Genomic DNA, 24,827 nt, shown 5'->3' with positions numbered 1-24,827 from the left:
CTTCCATCTCTGAGAGGTAACCAAGAGTAACAGCGATATACCATTCTGTTTGGGGAGTCACTTGAACTACTCAGTCTAGTAGCTCAAACAGAGGTTCCTCATGTCTGGCACGGGGCTTTTGTTATGTAGTCTGTGGCCCCCATGGGGAGCACTGCGCCCCCTGTGGGGAGCACTGTCAGGTCAAGTGGCATGCATAACTCCATTTAAAATAAATATAATATATATGATATATAATTTAGGTAAATATAAGATAATGATTCCTTAAGGTTTTATCAAAAATCCTTAGTGTTTCCTACTTTTTATGATATCTAGTCAAGTAGATGAAAGGCGAAATGTTGGTTTTAGTTTATAGCTTTGTAATTACAGATGTGTGTTTTTATGCATCTATTAACTGTTCATATGTCTTGAAAAACAGCTGTTCAAATCATTTGCTCCTTTGTAACCAGAGATATTTGTTTTCTTATTGCTTAAATATTTTGGACATATCCAGTGTCTTATCCAGTCCCTGAATGGCAAATACTTCCTCACCGTTTGGGTTGCCTCTTCACTTCATTGTTTCCTTTGCGGTGTAGATTTCACTGTTCAGTAAATGCCACTTCCTTGTTTCTGCTTTCATTGCTGGTGTTTGAGAGATCAGATCTGAGACATCTCTGCTCAGTCATGAATTTTCTACCTGTGTTCTCTTCTAGCGGATTGATAGTTTCCAATCTTTTAGTTAAGTTGTCAACCCATTTAGACTTGATTTGGTTGGTTGGTTGGTTGGTTGGTTGGTTGGTTGGTTGGTTGTGTTTTGCTTAACAGGCGGTCACACAGGCCAGAGACATTTGATGTCCCTGGAACTGGGGTTATAGGCATTGTGAGCTGCCCTGTGTGGGTGCTGGGAACCAAACTCAGACTTTCTTCAGAAACAGCAAGTTCTCTTAACTACTAACCCATCTCTCCAGCATTTTTCAGGGCATTTCTTACCCTGATAGTCACAGGCCAGTTTTTAATTTAGCTTTTCTATTGATTTCTGAAATTTAGTTCTTATGGTGTCTGTTTAAGCTCAGAAACGTTGACATGGGGATCAGAGATGTATGTCAGAAAAGTGGGGCAAAAGGGGGGGCCAGGACTGGTGTGATATAATGGTCATGCCTGCATATGAAAACACAGCTCAGAAGATCAAGTTCCTATGTTATGCTCTATTTCTTCCCCCTTTCATTTTCGTTCCTTCTCCTGTTTTTCTACATTTTCTTTCTTTGTAATACTTTGACAAGTACAGTCATTATTATGATGACGAGGGAAAGAATTCCCACAGAAACACACAGCCTGATACCCATCACATTAGATACAGCTTTTTACCATTTTCTCCTGCAAACTAACCGTGTTTGAATCATTGGAAAAGACAACAGATACCATTCAGAATAATGACAATCTTCCCTTTCGGAAACTGGTAAGTTGTGTCTCTTCCTTTATTACTAAGTGACATTTCTTTCTTGTTTTTTAAAAACTGAAAGTAAATGTTCTGTCCTGCTTAGTGCTCTAGGCCAAGGGTTGGATTTGGGTTTGGACTGTGAGTTCTTCAGAGGGATTTCCCAGGCAGAAACTGTTGCTAGAGAAGCCTGATTTTGATGGCTCTCCTCTGAGGATGCTGGACTTTCACACCTGCACAGATGATCATTTCCGGTTTTGATAGTAACGTTGGCTCCTGGATTCAATTTTCCCTGGTTAATCAACCCTGAAGCCCAGAATTTCTATGCAGTGCTCACATCATCATTTTCTAAATGGGCAATGAATAGACTGTTATTAATGGAACCAAATGACTGAAAATAATGTGAGGCTCAACTGTGTAACAAAACAAAACAAACAAACCAAAAACAAAAACAAAACAAAAACCAATAAAAGCAGACAGAAGCCCTGGTCCCTAAGAAAAGGGCTTTTTAAACACCACGAAGTGTGTCCCATTCCCCAGTGTTTCCTACTTTTTAGAGACCCCTTAGACTATCCTAAATTAATTTGACAAATTATTCCTCTCACCAGACTTATTCATTACCAACTTTCCTGAAAGGGTTTTAGTGAACAAGATGGTCTTCCAGTGACAAAGGCATCTGACAGATTTATTTCTCGGCATCTATGGAGTCGCTTTCATCAGAGGGGAGTGTGGAGTGTGCTGGGCTCTGGGCTCTTGTAGAGTTCACAGCCCATTTTTCACTGTCAATCGCCCTGTGGCATCTCTGACCTGTCCTTCCCCTACCCTCGGAAGTCCCCAGCTCTGCTCTCCGAGGCATGACTCAGGCAATGTCCTACCTGTTTTACAGAACATATATCTGCCTTTCAAATATAACGTGATATATTTTAGAAGAATCTCTTCCTCAAAGACCATAAAACCAAAACCAATACTTTATAATCAATAAATCTATCACCATGTGCTTACCTTCCCCTCAGCACAGTCATCAAGATTTATTTCCCATTCTACAAATATATGAACATCGGTCTATCACTTAGGGAATTTTTCAAGAAAGTATTGCCACAGACACTGAGAAATGAAAAGACTGCCCTGCCTGTTTCTAGCCTTACTGTTTCCAGCCCTTTCTTCACACTGAAGCTGTCCATCTCCTTCCAGCCGAAGACTGTGAGTACCACGGACCCTGGCTCCAGTCTGAATAAGTCACCGCTTCTCTAGTCCACCTCAGTTCTTTAACATGAAGTTCAACCCCCTTTGTGGTTTTTTCCTCCTTCGCTTCATCTTTCACGGCACCATTTGCCTCTCTGGCAGCCTGTACACCAACCGCCAGAGTGCCTGTAGTTTATCGAAATGGGAGCCTTGTACAATGATGCACCACCCCCTCACCTCCAAGGCTTTACAAACGCAAACAATTCTACTTGCAAAACTGTCCCCCCTGCTTCTTCTCTGAGTGACCCTGACTTTTTATGGCTCCTGTCTTTTGCCAGTGCCTTTGGGGGATCCTTTGACCTCCAAGGCTAGACGAATTTCCCCATAGTCCTGATACTTCCTGTCAAGGAATCAATCTGTTCAAATGTGATGATCTAGCTTTATTTCCACCTTTGTCCTCTTTGTTCTCAGCTGTGAATAAACATCTTCAGAGTGAGGACCGAATCTAATAAGTCATTCTAGGCTAAGCGTCTAATACAAAAACTGCAAAATATATAATTTGTTAAACTTGAGTGTAGCACTGTGAATAAGAACTTTACTAACACTTTTCTAGCTGTGATGGTGATTATAGGCCCTATTCTAAAGGATCTTGTAATTTTGATGAACTGACAACACTTTTTTTAAGAACCCATTAATTTTAAAAAAATGAATCAGAACTGGATACAATGCTATATTAGCATACAAATAATTGCCATGGTGATGGACCAGGAAAGGGCAAAATGAGCTGCATTTCCAGTGAGAAGAGATAGCAAAAAGGTATGGTTGGGTCTAGAGTCTACAGCAGTGGTTCTCAACTTTCCTAGTGCTGAGACCCTTTAATACAATTCCTCATGCTGTGGTGACCCCCAACCATAAAAGCATTTTCATGGCTACTTCATAACTGTAATTTTGTTACTGTTATGAATCATAACGTAAATATCTGTGCTTTCTGATGGTCTTAGGTGACCCCTGAGAAAGGGTATTTTGACCCCCACCAAAGGGGTTGCGACCCATAGGTTGAGAACCACCCTAGACTCTGAAAGACTTGGCTAATAAAAATGAAATTAGAAATAGGGCAGAATTTAATGATCCAGAGAAGGCAAAGTCCAGATGGAAACATTTACGTAAAAGAGATAATAACTAGTTCATTAAGTGTGGAAGGAAGGAAAGGAAGGGTGATGTGACACATTTATCCAATCTAGTAACCATGGAGCATCTGTCATGTGCCAGGCACTGACTGACCTCAACACTTGAAACACAGCAAACTAAATAGCCTGAATTCTGCCCTCAGGGAGTTTATCCTCCATTGAGTCAATAAATATGACATATAACTAAACATAGATTCACACAGAAACATGTTTGAATCCAAGACTTGTTGAGATATAACACATAATATAAGTACGTAATTCTCTACTAAAACCTAAAAATCCTGAATTCAGAAATACACATGATCTCAATGGGTTTTGAGGGATGGGTGAACTAACATATAAGCAGTACCCTATTGGGGGACAGAATAAGATCAAGAATATGAGAGGAACTGGTGTCATAACAGGTAGGGTAGTCATGTGGGCCTCACTGGAGAGATGGGGTGCAAGCATCTTTACCCATAAAGATAAACGAGTAACCAAGCAAATAAGCAAGGAAAGAGAGTTTCAGCCAGCATCAAAGGAAGGTGGGGACTGGAGACAGACATGACCAAGGCAAGCAACAACAGCCAGGGTAGTCAAATTGTACAGATCTCTAAGCCACGTCAAAAGGAGAGGCTGCACATGATCTAATTCGCATTTTAGAAGCATCATTCCAATTGCTGGGCTAAAAAGAAACTAAAGAAAAATAGGACTTCTGTTCCGGTCTAGAAACAAAACTGTCCCTGAAGCTCATGTGTTGATGTCTTGGTCCCCCAGCTGCTACAGCTATCAAGAGCTGATTGTTTTGTGAGGACGCTAGCTTTGTCAGTGGATTAATGTGCTGAAGAGGGAGACCAGAAGGAGCTTTGAGGAGGTGCCCAGTGGGAGAAATTGGGCCACAGGAGCATGCTTTTGAAGGGTACATTTGTGCCCATACATTTTCTCTCCTCTTCTTTTTTTTCTTTCTCTTCCTCCCCCCACTCTTCCTTCTTCTCCTCCTTCCTCCTTCCTGGCCACCATGAGGTGAGAAGCTTTACCCCTACCCCATGTTCTCTGTCATAATGTCTGACATCACCACAGCTTAAGAGCAACAAAACTAGCTGATCATGGGCAGAATCCAAAAATTTAAGCTTCCTCCCTCAAGTTGCTCTTTTCAGGTATTTTATTAGAGACAGAAAAACTAATACAGGAAGAATCCCAGAGACCTACCTCTTAAGGCTTTATAATGGTCCATATGAGAGGATCGTGACTCTGGCAAGGGTAAGGGGAGACGATGGAAGAGAGTCAGATTCTGGATAATTTTAAAAGATAGCAATCATGAGATTTCTTAACAAGATGGGCATAAATGTAAGAAGAGAGTCAGATGACTGCAGAATTTGGGGCCTGGCCATTGGAAGGATGAAGATGGCACTATCTGAAAAAGGCAAAAGTAGAGATGAAGCTTATTTGGGGGGAGAGATAGGAAATGGGTTTGCTTATGATAATTTGAAAAATAATCAAAACTTCCAAGTGATAACATGGAGGGGCCATTGAGATATTTCAGTGGTTCCAAGTACTGGATGCTCCCCAGAGGACTTGGGATCAATTCCCAGCACATACATGGCTCACAATCTCCTGTAACTCCAGTTTCAGAGGATCTGACTCCACCTTCCAGGCACCAGGCATACAAGTAAAAACAAAATACCCATACATATAAAGTTAAAACTTAAAAAAAAAATTTTAAAGTGGTAAGATGGAGTTAGCCTAGAATTCATATACTAAATCAAGCCTGAAAATAAATTTGAGGATTATTATCAAATCACTACAAAATTTAAATTCATGTCACCTGACCATAACTAAGGAAGTAAAGTTGGACTTAGAAGAGAGGACTCCCAAAGAGTGCACACTTCAACAGAAGATAAATATGAGGTGGGAGGGAATGTTCAGGAAGGTCCTTACATGTCTATAGACTTAAGCAGTACCTCTGCAACAAGTACCTCTCAAATTGTATGAAACTCAACACAGCAGGGATGTGCTATGTGCTCATCCATAGCTCATAGCAGGGATGTCTCCAGTAAGTCCTGAGCACACACTGATTGAGAGGTGGAAATAAAGTACCTTCGAAAGTGGATGCCCATTTCCTGATCTGAAAGGCATTAGCTAGGAATGGAAATAAGAATTTACTCGAGTGCCCCAGCTCTCCGGTGCCTAATGTATTCCTGGCAGGATTCAAATCAACAGTAAAAGCATGACATTCAGACCTAATTCTTGTTCCCACAGAGCAGGAATAAATGTAATAAATACTTTCCATTTCTATTATAATAAGCATCAATTATGTTAACAATGGTATTTGATGCTGCGGTTAGGCAGCCTTTAAAAGCTGCCAGGCCAAGTTCCAAGTGTTTTATGCTTGTTAACTCATTAATCCCCACAAACCTATGAAGTCAGTAACAAATGAGCTAAGGCTTTTGCCTATCTCATATATTTATACCACATCCTGGATTTAAACTCCAGCATTTTGATGCCAGACTCTGCTAACTTAATCATTCTGAGACCTTCTTGGGCATTATTTGTTATGGATTGGCTGTAGTAAATTCTAAATATGAATCTACTTCTTTAGGGCAATAAAACGACTAACTAAAAACTGACAGACTAGGTTTAGTCAGAGAACAGAGACTCAAGTTCATGCTCTTCCTCACTTAAGCACGTGTCTGTGGCTGAATAAACAATTTCACGACGTTGAACCTGGTGTTCCCCATGCCCTCTTCAACCGAGCTTTGAAGGCTTCTGCTGTTCCATAAGGAAATATTCCCCTGACAATCTGTTTGTGTTTCACACCAAACATGAGGAGAAGCTCTCTAAGAAGAAAATGTCTTTGTTACAGTGGCATTGGCCCTGCTCTGCAGAGTGACAATGTGGTGGCCCCCATAGACTCATATTAGAATGCTTGGTCATCAAGGAGTGGCACTATTAGGAGGTATGGCCTTGTTGGAAGAAGTGTGCCGTGTGTCACTAGGGATGGGCTTTGAGGTTTCAAATGCTCAAGCCAGTCCCAGTATCTTTCTCTCTCTCTCTCTCTCTCTCTCTCTCTCTCTCTCTCTCTCTCTCTCTCTCTCTCCTCTCTCTCTCTCTCTCTCTCTCTCTCTCTCTCTCTCTCTCTCTCTCTCTCTCCCTACCACCTTCCAATCCAGATGTAGAACTCTTGGCTCCGTCTCTGGCACCGTGTCTGCCTATACGCCACCATGTTTCCTGCCATAACAGTAATGGACCTAACCCACTGAACTGTAATCCAGCCCCAATTAAATGTTTTCCTTGATAAGAGTTGCTGTGGTCATGGTGTCTCTTCATGGCAATAGAAGTCCTATGTAAGACAGACAAGTTGTTACGCTCAGTGCTAGATCAAGAAAACTTTACCTTGTCAGTTTATCCAAGAGGCCAGATGTCTGTCTCTTGCCTGTGCCCCTTCCTCCCCCACTTACTTCTCTTGCAATAGTCCCTCGTTAACCACATCTTTGATCTGAAATAGCACAGGAAGACCAGCTGCTCTGTATGCCTGCTTAGCCTTTCACCATACTAGAGACTCAGAAGGTGGCCTCAGTGACAAGTCTCTGAATTAGAACATATGCAAGCCTCTGGTGTTAAGCTTCTTGCCTGGATTATGTGTTTCAAAGCCTCCTACTGCTGCAGAAGCACAATTATTTTTGAGAAAGTGGAAAGAGATTATTGACAAATGAATAATCTTCATTGGGCTGATTTGATGCATCAAAGAATTTTCTCATCCTTGATAATTCCATGTGAAGGTACTTCCCATTCATACTAGTTAAGAAGTTGCCACGGAAGCTAGAAGTAGGACTTTGCTTCGCTGTGGGAGCAGGGAGTGATAACTCCCTCCCACCAAGAGCTGAGCTGTTTAATGAGTCATCAGAATTCAGTCTTCTGGCCAAAAAGTTGTGAACCTGACCCAAACTTATATCTTACAACTCAACTCTTCTCATTACATCTCTACAAGATTAACATGGGTAGACTCTCCTGAGATGAATGTGCAATGCAGCCCACCAAGTGCCCTTGTTCCCCATCTTATCCTATGGCCTGGAACACTGCACTGTTTTTCTCTATAGAATTCTATTGGGAAAACACTCTGGTCAAAAAGTACAGATACAGGGTGGCTTCTCTGGAGCCACCTTTGGTATTTTCCAAACTGTACCCATATAGAACAAAAGGACCATCACATTTGCCATGGGCATCTGTCTTAATCAGTGTTCTATTTCTGTGAAGAGACACCATGATCACGGCAACGCATATAAAGGAAAATGTTTAATTGGAGCTGGCTTACAGTTCATAGGTTTAGTCCATTGTCATCATGGTAGAAAACATGGCAGTATGTAGGCAGACATGTTGCTGGAGAAGTAACTGAGAGTATAACATCCAGATCTGCAGGCATCAAGAAGAGAGAGAGCAGCCCAGTGTAGGCTTCTGAAACCTCAAAGCCCACCCAGTGACACATTTCCTCCAACAAGGTCACGCCTACTCCAACAAGGCCACAGCTCCTAATTCTTCTAAGTAGTGCCAGAGACTATGGGGACCATTTTTATTCACAACACCACACACCTTTCCGATTTCAGTGACACAGCACTTTCATTTCTCAGAAATGTTACCTAGAAAGAGGAGAGATGACGTAGGAAAGAAATAGATCTTTTTTTACCTCCAAAATGTGTTGAGAAACAATTTTTAATCCAAGAACTCTGGGTTTTGCTGGTGGTGGTTTAAAACAGGCTAATATGTTGAGGGGCTCTTCTTTCAACAAAGATCCCAAATACTACGTTTGAGAAAAGCAAGTGAGGCAATTATCCCAATCAAAGCTTTATCGACCATCTGGCTCAGTTGGAGGTAAGACATTAAAGAACCCTGAAAAAAAAGAGAGAGCTGGGTATGATATGATGCAATCCTGTGAGGAGAAAGCAGGGTGCAGAAGCTCACAACCTCCCTTTCTCTATCTGTGAAAATTAAAAGACTTGAACCATAAATAATCTTCAAGAAGTCCCTCAGAGAGCCCCCATTAGCAGCTACCAAACATGCCATTCCACCCTCACAAACAGAGAGTGCATCTTTAATTATTCATTAATGTGCAGGGCACTCCTGGCATTTATCTGAAGATATATCAGTAAGAACATGAGTTTGATGAAATAACTGGGGCTTTTAATATCCACTTAGCCTCTCCTTTGTTTCCCTGACATGCGGAGACTGAGATCTTAGACATAGATGGAAAATACTCTCTCATTTCCCTCACTACCTTTCATCTGTAAAAATTGCAAAGACGTGTGTGGCTGTCTACTTATCAACAGAAAGAAAATCAAGGTTCCTCTTAAATTCTGCTTTCTTCCTATTTTAGACCGTTTTTTTAATTGATGCAGCTGGCATAGCATGAACTGGATATAAAGCATACAATTTGATGTTTTCAAGACACATATGAACTAATGAAAAGTCACGGTGTTGAAATTTTCTATTGCTCCCCCTAACTCTCCTGTTCTTCTTTCCATTTCTGCACATTCTCTTTTCTTGCTCCTCTCCACCCTAGAGAACTGTATTAACCTGTAATTATTAGAATCTGATACAAATGCAATGATACTGTTCATAATATATTTTTGTCTGGCTTCTTTCATGCAGCATAATAATTTTGGGGATGCATCCCCATAGTATACATAGTTCATTTCTTTTTATTTTTGTAGCCAGTAAAAAAATACACCACAGTTCATTGATATATTCACCTATTTCAGAGTAATGGGAAGTTTTGACTATTTGAAATAAAATTGACATAAATGATATAGATTTATATATACACATATGGCTGAGTTTGATTTTTTTCTATGGGTATTTTGGGATAACTACTCTGGAGTAAAACTGTCTGTGATAGGTATATGATTGTAGACAAATTTCTAAACAGTCTTATTAAATAAAAAACTTGGAGCCAGATATAGGGGTGAAAACCTGAGAGATCAGAGAAATAGAAAAAGCCAACAGCCAACCTCATCTCATCAATACCTCAGCTTCCAAAGAGTCCTTCTTCCTGTATTCTCACATCTATATGCTTTTTGTTCTTTCCTCTCATTGGTTCTCTCAGCCCAGCTACATCACTTCCTCTTCCTGCCCGGCTATGTCACTTCCTGTCTGTCTCTACAGACCTACAGACCTCTATGGTTGGTGCTGGGATTAAAGGCATGTCTCACCACACTTGGCTCTGTTCCCTAGTGTGGCCTTGAACTCACAGAGATCCAGACAGATCCCTGCCTCCCAAGTGATAGGGTTAAAGGCATGTGCTACCATTGCCTGACTTTTGTGTTTACTTATAATGGCTGGCTTTTTCCTCTGATCTCCAGGCAAGCTTTATTTATTAAAGCACAAATACACATTTCAGCACAAATAAAATATCACCACATATGATTAGAACTTTTGACAGGTTACTAAGCCCCTTATCAGGGTGATTATACTATTCTATACTCCCACCAAGAATGTACTAGAGTTCCAGTTTCTCTACAGTCTTACCAATACTTAATATTGTTCATAGTTTTAATTGAAGCCATTTAATAAGTGTAGCCTCACTTTTATGATCACTGAGTTGGGAAATACTTATGTAAGGACTTTCAGCATCAAGAATCTTATGATCCATGGGTACCCACTGAAGAGAATCTGGTCCCTCAGTTACACATCCCCCTTAAGATTATCAATTTTCACATACATCAGTCCTACCTCTAAACTTCTACTCCCTTTATTCCATTTTTCCTGGACCCAAAAGGAAGATACTATACTTGCTGTCCTTGACATTTCAGCATATAGACATTCACCCAACCATGGTTAATAGGAGGTCTCTAGGCAGTTAGATAACAGGAAGACATGTTTACATCTGTATCTCCTAGCACTGAGTTTGGTGGAAGAGGCACTCAGGAAAAAGCTTGTTTGCTAACTAGAATGAGTTGGTGACTTAATCCTGGAAGGATAGAGCTGCATCTTGTTTCACTTTACTGACGTCTTTGGCTGTATTTAAACCATCTGCATGAATGAGCACTCCAGCTCTTTCCATAATTTTGCTATTACACAAATCTTGCTCATGCCTTTTGATACAAACGTAAATACTCATTAGTAAAAATTTACACATTTGTTTTTGGTGCATTCCCAGTCTCTCATTGCAGGCATGGTCTCTAGTTACAAAGTGCCTTAGACCCCATGACTAATTATGCAGTTTAGGAGAAAAAGCAGCCAGCCAGCAGACCCCACACTCCTTGGCTCTCCACGGCTTCCTGAAGCAGCACTGTGCCTTGGTGGGAAAGAAGCGAAGTCAGGTCTGAATTAAAACTCAGCTCAGTTTCCTCTCATCTTTGCTCCTACCAACTCACAGGGAGATGTGTGAGGCACTGTCTTCCAAGAGAAATGATTGCAAGAGGGTTTAACTGAGGCGCATCCAGAATGGCCGAGGTACAGAACTAGGCATATAACTAGATAGCATGTTATCTTTATTTCGAGACAGGTACCAGAAGCACTCAGGAAACCAGATGTTTGTCTTTCCATTTCGAAACTTAGGAAGGTTGAGGAGATACACTGTAAAGTTTCTTGGATACTAGATGGACAGCGGGCCCAGGGTGACAACTATCCCTACTGGAGTAGAGTAATACTTTAGCCCCATCCACCTGTAGGAAAGCACCAGCGTGAAGAAACACATACAACTTCATAGGTGCTCTTAAATTTTGACTTAGTTCCTGACATATTATACACTTATTTCTTTTATACTTCATTTATTTGTTGCTCTGTATCCTAGACACAACATTTTGGTTTGTCGTGACTGTAACATAAAATCATGGGGACAATTTTAATATCTCCCTAATGGAAATGCCACCTCCGGTTGTCAAGTTTACCAACTTGCTGCCTATACTAAAGGAAAGTGGTTTGAGCCATTATTTTCCTCCATCCCTGCTTCAGGACGACTCATTGGCAATTACACTCAAAGCCAGGGAACAAAGAAAGCAACATTGTAAATGCTTTAGTCTTTGGGCCTTCACTTCAGAAAGAAGGCCCTACTTGAGTGTGGAGGAGGAGCTGATCACAAAATGCGGGAGGTCCCTGCTCAGTTAAAAAGCACACTTGCTTACATTTGCACCTCTCAACACTGACTCTGGCAGAAGGGGCACTGAAGAAAACGCTTGTTGAACTGAGATGAACCTGTGACTTAATCCTGGCTGAATAAAGCTATTCATTGGAATACCATCTTCTAGGCCTGCTGTTCCTCTCTTATGTAAAAGCTCAAGAAAATTTGGAAGGGAGACAGAGAGAGGAGAGCAGCCATGAGGAACACAAAGTTGAACTCAAAAAGCCCAAACATAAGGGGGACTGTAAAGGCTCCACTTTCACAACTAGGTGTACCATAAATCTGTGTGCTTGCTTGCTCTTTCTTACTGTCTTCATAACTCTAAATGAGTGTGCACACCCTACAGCTTATACATATGACCTTGAGACTCTCTGGGTCACAAAGAGAGTCCAAAGAAAGTCAGCATATAAACGAACTGGGGCAAGGGGCCTAGCAAGGGCTGCACAGTTAAGAGCATGTCCTGCTCTTGCAAAGGGCCTGGGCCCCACATGGTAGCACACAACTGTCCAAACTCTAGGCATACACATGGCGCACAGCCGTACATCCAGGCAACATACCCACACACATAAAATAAAAATAAATAACCCTTTAAACAAAAAACAGCAGGGTTGTTCTTCATCTGAGCATTGGTTTGATTATAGTCACTTTATCCTTGGGACGGGTCTTGCTCTCCCATTCCTTGTAACTTGCAGACGGTTTCTAATGGCGCTTGTTTATTTAATTAAGCGTGTTTTCACTTCAGGGCTAATACTGGCTTCCCATTGTCTCGGTTAATAGGTTTTTAATATTTTAAATTCTCAGTTAGGCTTGTTTCCCTTGGCCCCGGTTCCACTAAAATTAATCTTCCCTAGCGTTGTGCTTGCAGTTGCGGCAAAGGCCAAGACAGGACCCAGAACACCACAGGGTGATGAGCTGGCCCCCAGATGTGGCCTCTAGCCAAAGGAGTCCAGGTGTTTTGCATTAGAACTGGAATGTACTGTGTGCCTGGTGTGACATTTTCGGGTGAAAATGAACTTCGGGCTAATGAAGTGAGAAATGGCTGCATCCAGCAAGGCTAATGGGGTTAGCAGTTTCTGCCTCTGCAATCCCTATGCCTGCCTAAAGCCCCCTTGACATCACCCTTCTGAATAATCTAATGATTTCTGGTTGCTAGAAAAGTGGTTGGTGGAGTCTCCTCTCAGCTCCTATCTTACTTGACTCACAGGAGCTAAAGATTGAGAATGCACTGGAAAGTGGCTGTTTTCTTAACAGCTCGGTTTTTGCCAGAAAGCACTTTGGACATACAAAGTGGATTCAAATAGTCTGTAATGATAAGAACACACTGAGCTGGAGCACATGTTTTGTCTCTAGTGTGTTTTGATGCCTGTTTGACAGCTAAAAGAGCTAATACCCAAGAGATTAATTAACGTCCTCCAAAATTACAGTTATTAATGACCAGACTCTGGAGGACAATGCTTCCATCTACATTCTCTCACATTCTTTTTCCACCCATCCTGCCTCACCCTTCTGATTTCTCTATTTTTAAATTCTGAAAATAACACTATGGAAGGTAGAGAGTTTCGATCACTTGTAGATTAATATTGTTGTAGTAAGTCTCTTGGTATGGACTTTTTGCAAAAAGCTGTTACCCCGTGTAGCATATAAGCAAGTTTATACAGAAGACTGGCACCCCAGGGGCATGACCAACACCAATGTGGGGTAGGAAAGTACCTTTAGCCCAGTTCATGGAATTTCAAAGGTCACCAAAGCCTTCTCTGTGGCAGACACTGTTATGAGGGCTTACACCAACTCTTCACACAGCCCTGTGAAATGGCTGTTGTTACAGCCCCGTTATGTACATGACATTGAGATTGAATAATGGCCATGGCATTTAAGCCCAAGCCACCCAGAACCCAAGTTCAAATATTAATTCTTCCAGTTATGCAGGTTCTTAATAGCTAGTGAATTAAAGTGGGAATCAATATCCTCTACCTATTCTTCACTCTCTGCATGATTTATAAAAGCTAGTTGGTGGGTCTGGAGAGCTGGATCAGAAGTTATGAGCCCTAGCTGCTTTTCCAGAGGACTCGAGTTCATTTCTCAACACCCACATGGTGGCACATAAGTACCTATAACTCCAGTTCCAGGGGATCAGATACACTCTTCCAGCTTCCACAGGCACCAGACATGCACATGGTACACATACATACATCACACATAAAGACAAAACATTTATACACATAAAATAAGAACAAAATTTTAGAGGTACTAAAACAAAAGTATGATATATGACAGTCTTTTTGAGCCCCTACCTACAAAAATTCTACTTCAATTCCCTCCAAATATATATAAAATCGATATATAAATAAATATCTAATCTTGAAGCATGACTATCGCCAACTCTAAGTGAAATCGGTAATTACACTTGGGCTGAATTCCTAGAGTGCCATTAAAGGGACTGCAGAGAGTCGGCAGTTCCAGGTCATTAGCACTTGATAAATATTTCCAAAATTTTTCTTACCCTTTGTCGACTGACCCTCGGGCAGTCTGTTAAACAGCATGCAGGGTTCTCCATGGCCATCGTTGACACTTAGCTTTAAGCTAAGCCACTGACGTCCACATGGGGGACCAGGCTTCTGCTTCCTTCTATTACTCTTATGAACCAGAATAATCTACGAAGTACAAACATCAGGAAATTGTTTCACTTTTTTAAAACAGGTAATTTTATTGAGAGGGTAAATTATTTAACTGTAAAACTAGCTTATAATAAGACTTTCCTTTATACCACTGAAAACTAAGTAAAATGGAATCTACAGTACTCTAGAAGAACTAAATCGTGATTGTATCTCATGTTTATGGGCTGTATTCCTCGTATTTAAGGAAACATCCTTTGCATCTGATAAAACCTGTAGAAATGAGGTTTGTTTTCCACAGCTCCTCCAACTGTAGAAAACACTTATAGACTTCAAACAAATCTTAAAAACTAAATAATTTTTTCTTTTAGGCAAAGGATAAAGGGCATGCTGTGCAAACACGAGGACCTGATTTCAAACTCCCAGAACCCAGGGGTAAAGAACTGGTGAAGTAGCATGCCCTGGTAACCACAGCAGTAGGACAAGGCAGAGACACGTGGACCCCTGAAGCTTATAGGCTGGTCCATCTAGCCAAATGAACGGTTCAGGGAGAGACTCTACCTCAAAATAAAGGTGGAGAAAAACTGAGAAACTTAACACTAACCTTAGGTTCCACATACACAATCCCCCACCCACGTGCACATATGCAATCACACACACACACACACACACACACACACACACACACACACACACAATGTACATTAGACTGCTGTTATCAGTCAGAAACTCAACTTGTGTTATGTGCACCACATATATGCCTGGTGCCCATGGAGGTCAGAAGAGGGTATCAGATCCCCTGAAACAGGAGTTATAGATGTTTGCGAGCCACTATGCGGGTGCTAGGAACTGAACCCAGGTCCTCTGCAAGAACAAGTGCTTCTGACTACTGAGCCGTCTCTCCAGTCCCCAACACAATTTTTACAATGACATTTGCAGCAAATAAGAATCAAGCGTAAGATGAAAAAGATGAAACTATTAGTCCATTTCTCAACTTTTGGGCCTTAAGCTACTTAATGCACAGTCAGTTTATCCTCTCCCTGTCAATTCCAGGTGCATCTGTGACTCTCTTGACAACAGACTTTCAGATCATCAATTTTTGTGACATTCTTACTAGACAAATAGATGGATTCTGTTAGAAATTCTAGGACTGTGCAAGTTTCTATTATAAAATGCAGCAACTAGGAGTGTGCATTGTATTATCACTACATCTTCATCATAATATTTAGGCATAATAACAATTAATATTGATTATGAACCACTTGGCAAAATAGAAATAATAAAACTTTTCAATAGGTACATCTCAGTTCTAGTCCAGACTGTTCAATATCTTGGCTGCGTGACTTCTGACAAAGAACCTAACCTCTCTGAGCTTTGCTTCTTCCTATATGCACTTTCCATACAACCCTAAACTGAGCTGCAGTATCATCTGATATCACTTGTTTCCATTCAGATCCAACTTTGTGGCCACCAGAAGATGAGAAGGAAGAAAGTGAGACCAAGTCTGTTCCCTTAGTGCCCATCCCTTCCACTTTCAAGGCATCTTTCCCTATAGCCTCGCACTGGGATCCTGGGACCACCTCTTCTCCCCTTATCTTCTGAGCCACGCAACTTCAGCAACTCCATGATTAACCCTTAGTGGTCTGTGTGTCCCTACACTAAGGTCATCTTTGTGGAATCCCTTGACTTAGCCATCCTTGATCTACCTATGTCATGGCTGTCTATTGTTTCCTGCTAAGATCCTGGCTGGCATAGTTCTCTGGGCTGGGCAAGGGTACAAATAACTCAATTCATGGGACTATTGGGAGAGAGAGAACATAAGCAGACTCCGGCATTTTCCTGCCATGCATTGTGTCTTTGCCTACTCAAAATCCCTTGCTTCACTTGCCAAGTTTCCTTGTGGGCAGAAGTGAATTTGGTATGTGCTGTGTCACACATCCTTTAAAATTGCTTTTAAAATTTCATATGATATTTGTATTACAAAGGCACAAGGAATAAAGTATTGAAAACTCAAGAGAAATCCTACTGTATCAATAGTCAAGATTTTGTTTTCTAGTCACACAACTCACTGGCCTGTTGAAAAAATAGTATATCTACATATCGATAAGTACAAGAACATACATACATGTATATTATAAATATATTCTTATATAGACAGAAAGTCTGAGCAGGGACATGAAAAGGAGAAAGTTATTCTATGAGATAGAATATCTAGATACTGATGATGTCTTACAATAAATCATAATTTAAATACAGAACTTTGATAAAGAAATAATTATAGGAGTTTTAGAGCTAGCATTCTGACTTCAGAGTACAACCAGGCTGTTCAAATTTTATTGCAAGCCAAGTTAAACATGTATATATCAATCCGCCATCTATAGCAAACAAAATCTGGATTTCTCCTTCATATATAATATTATTTGCTAGATTAGCTTGGAATTTTGAAGTACTGCTACCCATGTATATGTCTTTTCATTGATATCACACATATATAAATACCTTTCAGACGTTTAGAATTTGCCTAGCATACCTGGTGCTTAGTCACATTCATTAGTTCACAAATCATCTGATGGTTATTATCAAGCAATTATTATCAAGCACAATTTTATTTATTCAGGAAACTCGCTTGGCATATTCATTTCAAATATGGGCTTGAGTATGATTATAATTGCAAGGAATTGCGTTTAAACAGGCAGGATATTTTAAGAACTCTACATTGATATGTTGTCCTCCATTGGGGGAAAAAAGAAGTATTTTAGAAGAGAATTATAAAGGAGAGGAAAGCATCTATTGTCTTTTAGGTATATTCCTCCTTTACTCTATGCTGATGTAGGTAGTGCTAGGTAAATACTCATCAAGCTTATTATGTTTATGAAGAATTACAATTCACATTTATCAAAAATTCAATCTTTGTTGAGGGGTGAGAGTGACACTTATTTGTGGTTATAAGGCTAAGAATTTACAATGCAGTTAGGAAGTACACTGGTTTAGGAAGATAACTGTAGTACACAGCTGGATAGGACTATTGATTACTTTTCTCCCTCAGCAGATTGCCTATCACCTTCAAATGCTAAGAGCTAGTCCTCGGGGAGAAGGTTTTTACAACAGTTCTAGCTTAATCCTTCCAAGTTCAGTGTCTAAAATGTGTGGTGTCTTCAGCTATAGGGACTTAACCTTCAAGTTCTGTGAAGTAACCAAGAACAATAGCAATAGTCTGTATTATTTGGGAGGTTCTTCACCTCCCCCTAATAACTCAAAGGGAGGTTCCCCATGCCTGACACTGATTTTCGGTGATGGCCTATTGTTCTTGGAAGAATCATTATCACCCCAAGTGGTATAACTTCACTCAAAACCACATATGTGTGTAATTACATATATTTGTATTCTTAAATAGACATAAAATGTTTCCGCATGGCCTTTTCAATCATCCTTGTTACTTACTCCTCCTTCCTTCCTCTCTCTCAATGTTTCTCTCCCTTCTTTTTGCACCACATGGAGACCATTATAGAGATCTACAACTGGCCAAACTGCATGAACAACTGATCAGGTGATGGATACCCAACTCTAGCTGGTACATCAACAACACAACCCCTATCCCCAAGGCTTAGGGAACATTGCCGAAGAGGGGGCAGAAAGACTGTAAGCACAAGTACAGCAGGACATTCGCTGAGAGACAGCATCTTCTATGGATTACAGAGAAGTTGCATTCATGAAATCTCAACAGTACAGTCAACCTGAACAATATGGTCACAATGACAACACCAGTTGACATACCAACATGGATAGGGGAAATCTTACAAGGCCCCATGCACAGATGAAGAGTTACAGACAACCAACAGCTTCTGAGAATGGGATGATCTGTCTTCTTCCTGGTAGTTTAACCCTCCCAAGCATTCAACCATACACACATGAGTAACACTAAATAAACTTAACATAGTGTATTTATATATATATGCATGTATATATGTATCTGTGTATTAACAATAATAATTAAAGAAAAGGAAGTCATAAATTTGATAGGGAATGAGAAGGACACAAGGAGGAGTTGGAGGTAGGAAAGGGAGGGGGTGGGGATGATATATTCATGAGGTCTCATGAATGAAATTCTCAAAATAAATTTTAAAAATAAGAAAATTACAATTCTAACCAAAATGGCAATAACTCATTGAATTCTTATCAAATGCAAATGATGTGCAGCAAATTTTATATGCATGACCTCACTTGACCTACAACACTCCATCAGGAAATTAATGTTACTTTCCTCAACTCAGGAATGAGAAATGAGGAAGCAATTTTGTCGAAGTACAGAATTGGAAATCATGCCTCAGGTTTTTACAGAACCAAGGAGCTTCTTGGCTCTAATTATAGTTTCTCCACAAATAAACTTTCATATTCTTTATTCAATATTGGTCCTAGCAAGAAGGCTGAGCAGGTAAAGCATTTGCTGTGTAATTATGAGAACCAGAATTCTTAGATTCCCAGCATGCACGTAAGTGCCAGCTGGGTTTGGAAGATTGCCTGTTATCAGAGGATGTGGAAAGGTGAACCAGGGATCCCAGTAGCAATTGACTAGCTAGCCTTGACTATAAGGATGAGCTCCTGGTTCAATTCAGAAACCTTGCCCCAGTGAGTATATACAGAATTATTGAGGGGCACATATACACTTTACTCACATACAGATGAACACAAATACATATACGAAATATAAATTTAAAAAGTAAAATTAGAAAGTTCAACAAAAGGCTCTCTGCTCCTCCCTGTTCCAGAGACAGCTATGTCTTCTCATACAATGCCAGCCTTGTCCCTGAGACACGATAGCAAAGGTCAGAGTGAACAGATTTGGCCATATGGACACCTGGTTACCAGGGCTACCACTGTATCTGGTGAAGTGGAAATTGTTGCCATCAATGACCCCTTTATTGACCTTAACTACATGCTCTACGTATCCCAGTATGAATCTATCCATGGCAAGTTCAACAGCACAGTCAAGGCTGAAAGAGAAAGTTTGTCATCAACCAGAAGGCCATCACCATCTTCCAGGAACCAGATCGCACCAACATCAAATGGGGTGATGCTGGTGCCAAGTAAGTGGTGGAGTCTACTGGCATCTTCACCACCATGGAGAAGGCAGGGGCCCTCTTGAAGGGTAGGACCAAAAGGGTCATTATGTCTGCCCTTCCTGCTAATGCCCCCATGTTTGAGATGGGTGTGAACCATGAGAAGTATGATGACTCACTCAAGATTGTGAGCAATGCTTCCTTCACCACCAACTGCTTAGCCCCCCTGGCCAAGGTCATCCATGACATCTTTGGCGTTTTGAAAGGGCTCATGACCACAATCCATGACATCACTGCCATGCAGAAGATAGTGAATAGCCCCTCAGGGAAGCTATGGCATGATGAACATGTAGCTACCTAGAACATCATCCCTGCATCCACTGGTGCTGCCAGGTTGTGGACAAAGTCATCCCAGAGCTGAATGGGAAGTTCACTGGCATGGCCTTCTGTGTTCCTTCCCTCAATGTGTCCCTTGTGGATCTGACATGTCACCTAGAGAAAGCCACCAAGTATGATGACATCAAGAAGGTAGTGAAGTAGGCAACAGAGGACACTAAAGGGCACCCTGGACTACATTGAGGACCAGGTTGTTTCCTATGACTTCAACAGTAGTCTATTTATCCACCTTTAGTGCTGGATTCAGCATTGCTCTCAAGGACAACATTGTAAAGCTCATTTCCTGGTATGACAATGAATACAGCTATAGCAACAGGGTGGTAGAGCTCATAGTCTACATGGTCTCCAAGGAGTAAGAAGCCCTGGACCACCTACCCCAGCAAGGGCACAAGAGCAAGAAAGAGGCCCCCAGTTGCTGAGCAGTCCATGTCCCATCTCAGCCCCTGACACTGAGCACCTCTCTCACTGTTTCCATCCCAGAGCCACAGAATAACAAGAAGGGCTTAGGGATTCCTACTCTCTTGCATGCCATCAGTCAATAAAGTTCACTGCATGCACAAAGAAGTTCAATAATCATAACTCTCAAAGACAGTGTGTCCCTGAGTAATTGCATTTGATTATATCTAGAAGAAAACCTACATAACTTTACAATGATGTGGCTTTTGCATGTAACAAGCAGTCCAAAGGAACAGTTCCAGGCTCCTTCAAGGTCTGCATGAACCCATCATCTCCTTCCAGAGGCAGATTTTGTCCATAGCTCTTCTTTACAAGATGGTTTGGAGTTCCATCTTCTAAGTAGAAATGAAAGGAAAGGAACAAGGCGAAAAGGTGCCAGCCAGCCAAATGAACCCCTATCAAAGCCCTAATTCAACCACTTCCATTTATATCTCTTGAGCAAAGACAAGGACCCTTCTGCAACAATTTCGTAAAATGCAGTCACCCAGCCAAACACACAGATAATGGTGTCAAATGCATAGCTGTGTAACATAAAAGAGGGAGAGAATAAATATTGACCAGGCAACTGCTCTAGTAAGTGCTGTTCATAAATGAACACTTCAAGTGTCTTATGTTTAGAAAAGTTACTAATACTCCTAAGACTAGAACCCTTTTTGGCCATACTATCAAACCTATGCTTTTAATTAGTGGTTTAAACTAAAAATAATAATACTAATAAAAATTAAATAAAATAAATAAAAAAAACACCAGCAGGTTACCATGTTTGCCACAGAAAAAGAAAATGTATTTTTCATTCTCTTCCCAACAAGCATTAAGATGCAAAACTTTCTCTAGCTTTATGCAAAACATTTATTATTTTAAATCTATAGAAAGTTATAAAATGCTACAAGAAGAATCCTTATTCCTTTCACTCATTAGTTAAGGTTACTATTGCTGTGATGAAACACCATGATCAAAAGCAAGCTGGAGAAGAAAGTTAATTCTTGCTTCCGCTTCCACATCACTGTTCATTACTGAAGAAAATTAGGACAAGAATTAAACAGGACAGGAACCCGGAGGCAGGAGCTCATGCAGAGGTCATGGAGGGGTGCTGCTTACTAGCTTGCTTCCCATGGTTTGCTCAGTTTGTTTTCTATAGAATGCAGGACCACCAGTCCAGGAGTGTCCTCACTGGCAATGGTCTGGGCCCCCGCACATCCCACATCAATACTCAGATATATCAATTATATTTTATCACTTTTGTTTTATACATATACACATATGTACCCAAACGTGCTCACATACATACCTGTATGTATATATTTTAATCTGAACCATCTGAGATACCAGCAAGCAAACAACATCACCCATCAGGTCAAATACTTCAGTTTATTTCGGCTAAAAATAAGAGCATCACCATGTATCATGAAAAAAAAACAATTATCATCAGGAAATATGATATTATTTATCATGTGATCTATATTCAGTTTCTCAACAACCACAGTGAATACTTTTTTGAGATATGGCCTAGTCATTTTTATTTCTTCTTTTGAAAACTCCCTGATAATATCCATAGCCTTTTATTTAATTGGGTCATTTGTTTTTGTTTTTGATACTTTGTGTGTGTGTGTGTGTGTGTGTGTGTGTGTGTGTGTGTTGTATATTCTAGATTGTGTTTCTCTATCAGATGTATAGCTGGTAAAAATTCCTGCTCCAATCAGTGACTCTATAACACAATACAATCTACAACACAATATAATCTACAACACAACACTACTATGGTTCATGAAATATCACAGAGAGAGCAGAAAGGTTTATAAAGCTGAGGAACCAGCATACCTGCTGCAAGATATCACCTTCTAGACATGGCAGGGATACTGTATCCACTAAATTTCAACAATATAATTGCCTAAATAAGATAATTACCACACTAATTGACATGTCAATGAGGAAGGGGGAAATTTCACAAGGGTCTATCACTAAATACAGAGCTACAGGGAGTGAATGTCTACAGGAGGAGAAAGAATCACTTTTCTCCAGGGATGAACCATCAGATACGGTATTCAATCCCAAGTGATCAGCTCCAAACCAGTGTACATAGAAATAACAGAAATGTATGTATATGTAACAATATTAACAATATAAGAAGAAGGGAATTCGAGAGGGAGTGAAGAGAGAAGAAAAGAGTTGGATGGGAAGGGAGAGATGTTCTAAATATATTGCATCATTCACATATAAAATTATTAAAATAAAAAGATGCATCCCTTGGCATTCTTTCAACAGCTTTATGCCTTTTTAAAATCAAAACTCTCAAAAAGATGAAAGTTAACAGCTTGCTGTTTCTTTTGGAATCAGTTCCCTCTTTCTATCATGCCTCTAGGGATTAAACTCAGCTCCTCTGGTTAATGTGGCAAATGCCTTTACCTGCTGAGAAATCTCTCCAGCCAACATAGATAATAACTTCTTTTTGTAATTGAAAATAATTTTTCATACACTATACTCTGACCACAGTTCCCCTCTCTCATCTCCTCCCAGAGTCTTTCTGCCTCCCCACCCTTGCAACTCCATGCCTTCTTCCTCTCTCTCATTAGAAAGTAACAGGCAAACTTAAAATACAAACAAAAGTAAAACAAAAAAAAAAAACACAAGAAACACATACACACAAAGACACACTACACAGAAACAAAACTCCCCAAAAAATTAAAAATTGAAAAGCATAACACACAAGCAAAAGATCAGTAAGGGGAAAAAGGCCTAAACAAAGCAATATGAGACAAAAGGAATCTCCAAAACTACCACTGAGTTCATTTTATGTTGGCCATCTATTGCTGGGCATGGGGCCTGCTCTTAAATGTGGTTTGTATACACCATGAGCCTCCACTGGAGAAATTTCCTTTTCAAATGGTTGGAAATTGGAGATACCATTTTGGTTAGAGATGGAAGGTCATGTCCACTTCCCCTTCTCAGAGCTGGGAACCTCTCTAGCCTGAACCTGTCCAAGAATTGTGCATGCTGCCACAGTCTCTATGAGCTTATATTGGTATCCTGCTGTCTCTGGAAAACAGTTTCCTTGGTGTTCTCCATCCCCTCTGGCTCTTAGAAACTTTCTGCCTCTTTTTCTGCATAGTTTCCTGAGCCCTGAGAGGAGAAGTTGGGTGAAGACATCCCATTGAGGACTGAGTGTTCCAAGGTCTCTCGCTCTGCACATTGTCCAGTTATGAGTCTCTGTATCTCCTCTTATCATAGAAGGAAGCTTCTCTGATAATGACTGATCTAGACACTGATTTGTGTGTATAGCAGAATGTCACTGAGAGTCATTTTATTACTATGCTCTTTAGCAGAACAGCAGTGTTGGTTTTCCCCTAGGTCCAGGGCCTACCTAGTCTCAGATTTCAGGCCACCCAAGCAGTGTCAGGTATGGATTCCCTCTCATGGAGTGGGCCGTAAATCCTAACAGGCAGTGGGTGGTTACCCCCACAGGATTGTGCCGCTACTGCACCAGCATATCTTGCAGGCAGGTCACCACTGTATACCAAAGGGTGTGTAGCTGGATTAGTGTTTATTGTTCTCCTTTGGTATCACACAAAGTATTTTCCAGCCTCATAAACAATAGCCAATAGGGTTAAGGGCTTTAAGTAAACACTGGCTTGACTTCTCTGTGTTCAATGAGATATGTAAGTATTGTCTTCAGCCATGGGACTTTACCATCAGTTTGTGAAGAGCAATCAATATCCCTAGAAATAGCTTGCATTGTTTGAGGGTTTCCATGGAACCCCAGATATAATCCATCCTGGCACTGGAGGTTCCTCTTGGTGGTGAGAGATATATAGTTGGGGCTTTGCATCCTTCATTGTTTAGTAACGCTACACAGATTTATTTCATATATGTATATATTTTAAGAAGTTTTTACTATAGTAGGTTTCCAAATGACCCCTCAAACAGTCCTTAATGTTAGTTGTTCCACCCTGTATTCCCACACTTATCCTCCATTTCCGTCCCCATTTGACTGTTTAATCTGTTTAATTGTTTAATCCTCCCATTCCACACATACCCCCATCTCTCCAAAACTATATATATATATATATATATATATATATATATATATATATATATATATATTCTATACATAGTTAGATATACATATATATAGTTAGATGTATAGTTAGTTAGTTAGTTAGTTAGTTAGATACAGAGAAGATCTTTTTCTTGTCTCCTGGTTCCTTATTCTATGCCCAACCTCTGTGCTTATATGGATTGTGAACTGTCTGTTGAATGCTTAAAAGCTAACATCCACATATAAAAGAATACAAACCATATTTGTCTTTGTGGATCTGGGTTACTTGAGGATCATTTTTTTAGGCTCCATACATTTATATATGAATTTTACAGTTTGTTTAATTTTAACAAATGAGTAATAATCCATGTGTAAATTATATTTATTACAATATTATGTTT

The 24,827-nt window shown here is 40.4% G+C and overlaps 1 pseudogene; it reads left to right on the top strand.

Annotated features, from left to right (window-relative positions):
• The window catches only part of LOC114696852, a 32,854-nt pseudogene extending 12,561 nt beyond the window's left edge, over nt 1–20,293 (top strand).
• The last annotated feature ends 4,534 nt before the right edge of the window (nt 20,294–24,827 follow it).

This window comes from Peromyscus leucopus, chromosome 8a (assembly GCF_004664715.2).
Source record: "Peromyscus leucopus breed LL Stock chromosome 8a, UCI_PerLeu_2.1, whole genome shotgun sequence".
In the NCBI taxonomy this organism is placed as follows: domain Eukaryota; kingdom Metazoa; phylum Chordata; class Mammalia; order Rodentia; family Cricetidae; genus Peromyscus; species Peromyscus leucopus.
The sequence above is the reverse complement of the archived record's forward strand: the minus strand, read 5'-3'. Positions and strand labels throughout refer to the sequence as shown.